Source organism: Microtus ochrogaster, linkage group LG4 (assembly GCF_000317375.1).
Source record: "Microtus ochrogaster isolate Prairie Vole_2 linkage group LG4, MicOch1.0, whole genome shotgun sequence".
Taxonomy (NCBI): domain Eukaryota; kingdom Metazoa; phylum Chordata; class Mammalia; order Rodentia; family Cricetidae; genus Microtus; species Microtus ochrogaster.
In genome coordinates this window covers 21,132,907-21,139,460 of record NC_022030.1, presented here as the reverse complement: position 1 = coordinate 21,139,460, position 6,554 = coordinate 21,132,907, and the positions used below count along the sequence as shown (strand labels likewise).

General features: G+C 49.5%; 1 protein-coding gene across 1 annotated transcript in view; it reads right to left on the bottom strand.

Moving 5' to 3' along the window:
* The window catches only part of Bckdha (branched chain keto acid dehydrogenase E1, alpha polypeptide), a 25,982-nt gene that overhangs the window by 11,981 nt on the left and 7,447 nt on the right, over positions 1 to 6,554 (bottom strand). The window lies entirely within an intron of this gene.

Here is a 6,554-nt window from a genome sequence, read left to right as displayed (position 1 = left end):
CTCGAACTCACAGAGATCCGCCTGCCTCTGCCTCCCGAGTGCTGGGATTAAAGGCGTGCGCCACCAACGCCCGGCCCAAGCAGTTTCTTTATTGCTTAACCAATGAAATCAACAGATTGATATGACACTCCCACATCAGCAGTGGAAGCTTCAGCAACCTCAAGCCTCCCTGTTGGCTAGCACTATGGTGGATAAGGAGCCCAGTTAGTCTCAAACTTGCTTCTTTCTGAGGCTAGCCTTGAAGTCCTAATCTTCTCGCCTCCACAAAGTGCTGAGAATATCACCAACCTGGGGCCAACCTGGGCTATAGAGGACTCTTGTTTCAAAATGAAAAACAACACACACACAAACAAACTAGTTAGACTGTAAACTGGCTATATAGGAAGGAACAAATCTTCCTGCCTTCCCCAAGCCTGCCCTAGAGCCAAGTTCCAGGAAAGTGCCACCTGCCAGAAAAAGTTGACCACAGCAAAAACCAGACTCAAGACTTCTCTCATCAACACAGAAGCTTCGGCTCTCTGTCCTCAGACTTCCTGGAGGCCCACTCTCCTCCAAGTCCATGAAGGAGATAAGATGTGAGCAGCCCAGTCTAGAAGTTACCAGGATGGGGACTACTCCAAGACAAAAAAAGAGGCCCCCCTGTCCAGGACCCACCTGTATTCCCACATTATCTTCCCTTACTGAAAACCCACAGAAACAAGGAGACCTCAGGGCAAGAGGGAGAATGGTGGAAGGGATAGACTGCCATCTTCCAACAATGCCAACCTGTTGCTAACTAAACCTTCCTGGGTCATTCTGCCACAGCAGGTAACAGAACCTCAAGAGGCTGCCATCAGAGAAGACTAGGCTGGCAAAGCCATGGAGAAGCCCAAATGCTCAAGAGGTGCTAATGAGCAGGGTGCCAGGCTGAGCTTCACTTCCTTGGGGCATCAGTGAAGATTAAATGCCACTGCCAGGAAAGAGGTGAGCTAGCAGACTTAGGGGGTAAACAGCCTGTGCCAAGCCACAAATCTAAAAACATGCGTCACAAGTGAATGCTTCCAACCTGGCAGGGCCGTGATTCCAAGCCCAGAGCCCCGAGCCTCAACTGCCACAGCTTGTTCAGTTCCCACACGTTGGCGTCTTTGCTGCCCACAGCAGCCAGGCTTCCCTTCAGGTCAGCAGTTGTGGCTTCACATCTAGGGAAGCCACAGAAACAGTGGGTTCTCCTGAAGTTCTATCTCACGTGTGTCCCCTCCTTCTTTTTAATTGTAGCGGCCAAGGAGCCGAGGTTCCAGCGGGTAGCAAGTTTCCTGTGCATGAGGATTGGCTTTGTGGCTGTGAGGAAATTACCACTCCCAGCGGCAGGGCAGGTTCAGGCTGGCACCACTCAGGTAGACTCCTCCTGCTCCTGTCTGTGCAAGGAGGAAGCAAGCAACCTCTCCTCACCCAAAGCTCCAGGCACAGCCGGACCCTGATACCTACCTGGAAGGTTCCTTTGTTCTGTGTCTGTCTCCCCGCACACAACACAGGCAGGGGAGGTGTCCGAGTTGGCTTACACAACAAGCACTCCATAGTAATCACCCAACACATGGGTGAGTTCAGCGGCCCTTGAGTCAGACAGACCTGGGTTCCACTTTCTGAGTTCACAGTGTGGCTCTCCACAAACACTGAATTTTCTCATGTCTAAAATGTTGCAGAGGGCTGCGTGTAAAGTTCCTAGGGTGATTTACACAGGGGTTCAAGTAGGCCTGGGCATAATGTGTGCTTGAAAAGTGGGGGGAAAACATTGCATGGCGGAGTCGCTAATGCCAGCGCTAGAGAGGAGGAGGGAGGAAGATCGCAACCCTAAGATCAGCCTGGTTTAGACAAGCTCTCAAAAACAAAGAAAGACAGGCATGGCAGAGCAGGCCTAGAATCTGAGTATTCTCAAGGCTGAGGCAAGAGGATCATGAGTTCAAAACCAGCCTGGACTACATAACAAGACACTATCTCAAGAAAAAAAAGGTTTTAATTAAAAACACAAAAGCAGGGCTTCAGATGTAGTTCAGTCTGACTGAGTAGTGACTCAGTATGTACAACCCTAGATTTGATCCCTAGCAGAACAGTAAACTATCGTGATGGTACCTCAGGGCTCTAGAGGCAGAGGGCAGGGTCAGTTCAAGGTCACCCTCTGAACTAGTTAATTTCAAGCTACCCTGGGACACCTGAGACTATCGAAAGGAATAAAAGTTAGAAGACTCAGCCCAGAACCCCACTGTGGTGGTCTGAATGAGAATGGCCCACACAGACTCACATTTGAATGCTTAGAAAGTGACATTAGAAGGTGTGGCCTTGTTGGAGGAAGTGTGTCACTGGGGGTGGGCTTTCAGGTTTCAAATGCTCGAGCCAGGCCCAGGGTCTCTCTTTCTGTTGCCTGTGGAGCCAGATGTAGAATTCTCAGTTCCTTGTTCACCATGCTGCCCACTATGACAATGGACTAAATCTCTGGAACCGTAAGCCAGTCCTAATTAAACTTTATAGGCGTTCCCATGATCATGGTATCTCTTCACAGCAATAGAAACCCTACCTAAGACACCCACTCAGGAGGCTGAAGCAAGAGAATAATGAGTTCAAGGCCAACCTGACCTACATACTGAGAACTTCCCCACCAAAGACCCTAAGTTGCAAAGGTAAGAAATCAAGAAAGCCAGAGACCACAGACTCCTTGGGAGGAAGGGGGAGAGAGAAGAACCACTGCACCTGAGGTTGGAGTTTGATACCAGACTCGGGGGAGGAAAGCAGTCACCTGGCCGTGGTGAGGGTTAGCAGGGCAGAGCTCAGGCTGAAAATGAGCTAGGGTATCCAAGCAAGACACAGTCAGAGATTCAACGCAGCCATCCAGACATCCAGGTATGCTTTACATACTGGAGTGGGCCCAGATAATGCTCTCCAACCCCTTTCTAAACCTTGTGCCCATGTGTTTTAGCACTGTGCTAATTCTGTGAGTTCCAAAAATGCCCAGTAATAAAGATGCTAGATTATGGGATGGGTGGCAAAATGTTTACAGAGAAGGGATATGACCACATCCAATTTTTGCTTTGCCTTTTCTTGAGGGTGGGGGTAGTCTGGTGGCCAGTAACATAGAATGGCAAAGCTGTTCAGGCTGGGACAAGCCCTTAAGCCACAGGAGACCCTACAGAAGTACCCTCACGACCATTCCCGAAGGCCTAAGGCAACTTGGATAACAGCACAGTCACAAGCAGAGTGCTGCAGGACAAAAATTCCCTGAGCTTTAGTTTCTTCCAGTGTACAGTCTCATGGGCTATCATGAGGGTGGCACGAGCTGACAGGTACACGATTCAGCCTGACACAGAAGGGATGCATGGCAAACATGAGCCACTAACAGGTGTGTTTGATAACTGTTCCTGTCAAACAGGTAGACACAAAGCATTTGCTCTAACTGAGGCCTGGATGAGAGTTCGCACAGGGTCGGGCAGCAGATGCTGAGGGAAGCAGAGTGTCATCATAGCTACAACTAACCTGCTGGCTGGAATCCCAGTTCCATCCTTGTCCAACCATATGATAGCAAATGGGAACCCACTGCTCTGAACCAAGCCCCATAAAGAGAAGACCTGCCTTAAGGGCTGCTGGAAATAATACATCAATAAAGCCCTTAAAGAAGTGCCACCAACCACTCTACCTGGAGTGACCGAAACATTCTCTGAAAAAGGAGAGTTAAGCAAAGCTGCTGGACAGGCAAGGAGAGGCAAGGGGGAGGAAATATTTTGGGCCCGGGGAAGAGCAGACTCCAGAACCCAGTGTGGTTGCACAGGTATGTCAGGTCAAGCATCAGGAAAGTGAGGCAGGAGGATCTCAAGTGCAAGGCCAGCCTAGGCTACAAGACAGGACCCTCTCAAAACACAAACCAAATCAAACCAATGAAAAGGCTCTGGTCTGGCACTCTGGATACTGGAGACCAAGATGACTAAAGCAGGTCAATAAGAGCCAACTGCGGGGCTGGAGCAATGGCTCAGACGTTAAGGGCACTCGCTGCCTTTCCAGAGGGCAGGATTTGATTCCTGGTACCCATGTCAGCTGACTCACACTGCTTCTTACTCCAGCTTCAGAGGAGCTGAAGTCTCTCTTCTAGTCTTCACAGACACTTACACAAATGTACACACATGCACAAATAAAATAAATCTTAAAAGACAAAAAAAAACCCAGCAGTGTGCACACCATTAGTCCCAGCACTAATGAAGGCAGAGGCAGGCAGATCTCTGAGTTCAAGGCCAGCCTGGTCTACAGAATGAGTTCCAGGACAGCCAGAGCTACACAGAGAAATCCTGTCTTGAGAAAACCAAAAACAAACAGAAAAAGAGCCAACTATGAAACTAGGTGCCATTTGAAGAACTTTATTCTGTATTTACTGAACCCCACCTCCTGGTGAGGCACCTCCATCAAATAAGGTGGAATTTGAGGCTTATGGGGCTAAGCAACTTGTCCAAAGCCACACAGTTGACAAGCGATGTGGTTGGCATGTGCAGAGCTGCCTGACCAGAGTCGGCAGGGTTTAGAACAGTGTATCATCTGGGGTGGGCCTGCTAACTTTACCTTCTCTCTTTGTGGAAGAAGGGCAAACGCAAACATCCACACCCACTGAGCCTTGAACTGAGGCGAACACAGCAGAGAGCTACAGCTCCCTCTAGGGTAGCACTTGGGCTGAAAAGCAATCAGGCTCTCTGGGCCTCAGGGACCCAGCTTTCAACTCCAGCCACCCGCCTTGGTGCTGCAGGTGTAAAGGCCCAAGAGGGCATTTCACTCTTTCCCGAATCCGTCAACATCAAAGCGGTTACTGTCCCTGGAGAAAAGCAGTGGCTGCCATTTCTAAAATCCTGAGTTACTCAGTGCTGGGAATACAGAGTAAGTGCCCCTTAAGAACTTCCTCTCTCTTGGGGCTGGACAGAGGGCCCAGAAGATAAAAGCTCTTGCTGCTCTTTCAAAGGACCTAAATTCAGTTCCCAGCACCCGAAAGAAAAAAAGCCAGGTATGCTGCACACTTTTAATCCTCACTCAGAAAGGAGGGGCAGGAGGACAGCATGCCAAGACCTCTGGGAAAACAACAAACCCACTCTTTACCTGGATGAGGCAACCCACACCTGTAATCCCAGCCCTTGGAGGTGAAGGTAGAAGAATCATGGGTTCAAAGCGACCCTCAGCTATGAGACATTCTGTCTAAAAACCAAAACATCCCCCTTTAGCCTGTGCCAGCAAGTTCTAAGGGAAGTATTACTCTGGTTTTATCAATGGATAAACTAGCAGAGTCTGAAGAACTAGCAGGTCAGCCAGCCAAAACAGGCTGAAGGGCCCTGATGGTGGCCACCAGTTGGTTTCCCCTCCACTGTTATGCTCCTCTGTCCCCTACAAGAACATCACTTGATCCTTTGTTCCTTAGATGTGCTTTCTTCAGCCTTGCACTGTCTATCAAACAAAGCTGTTCCACGGGACAACGTCCTCTCTATCCTGGGTGGAGCTCAGCAGTAGCATACTTGCCTAACACCCTCTATGGTCACGAAACCAAAGTCAGGCATGCTAGTGCACACCAGTAACCCAGTGCTCAGGACGTGAAGGTGGGAAGGTGAGAAGTCCAAGGCCAACCAGGCCTCAAGAAATACTTCATCTGTTAAAGCCATTTGCCAACAAGTTTGACGATGGACTCAAATTTGATCTCTAGGACCCCAAAGTTGTTCTCTGACCTCCACAGTGGCAGGAACATGCCAGGTCTTCCTCAAAACGTAAGTGTCTTATTAGGTCAACAAGATTGTACTAAAGGTATTTCAAAACAAAATCCCTGGGCTGGAGAGATGGCTCAGTGGTTAAGAGCATTGCCTGTTCTTCCAGAGGTCCTGAGTTCAATTCCCAGCAACCACATGGTGGCTCACAACCATCTGTAATGGGGTGCCCTCTTCTGACTTGCAGGCATACACAGAGACAGAATATTGTATACATAATAAATAAATAAATATTTAAAAAGAAAAAAAAGAAAAAAAATCCCTGAGTATGGCAGTGCACACCTTTAATCCCAGCTCTCAGGAGGCAGGGGCAGAGGCAGGCAGGTCTCTGTGAGCTTCGGGCCAGCCTCGTAGTCTACAAAGCAAGTTCAAGACCAGCCAAGGACTAGACAGTGAGATGAAGAGTCAGAAACAAAAAAGTGCCCAGTGTACATGAAGTGCAGGGAGAGGAGGGCATGTCGGGGCCTGAGCCCAGCTCTTCTGATACTAACCCAGCCCAGGAGAAGCAACTGTCTTGGACACTGGTGGGAGGGACAGGACGGGCTGAGTGTCCAAGTGCTGTAAGACTGGACCATGACTAAGCTTCCTCCCCTTCCTGCCAGCTGGAGGGGAGTTAGGCTTTGGGACCCAGGGCGCCAAACTTTCTATTGCTGGACCTCAGTTTCCTAATTTTTAATGGCAAGGCCCAAGCACTCTGTGTGCTCAAATTGTCAGTCACAAAATATCTCATGATAGCCGGGCGTTGGTGGCGCACGCCTTTAATCCCAGCACTCGGGAGGCAGAGGCAGGTGGATCTCTGTGAGT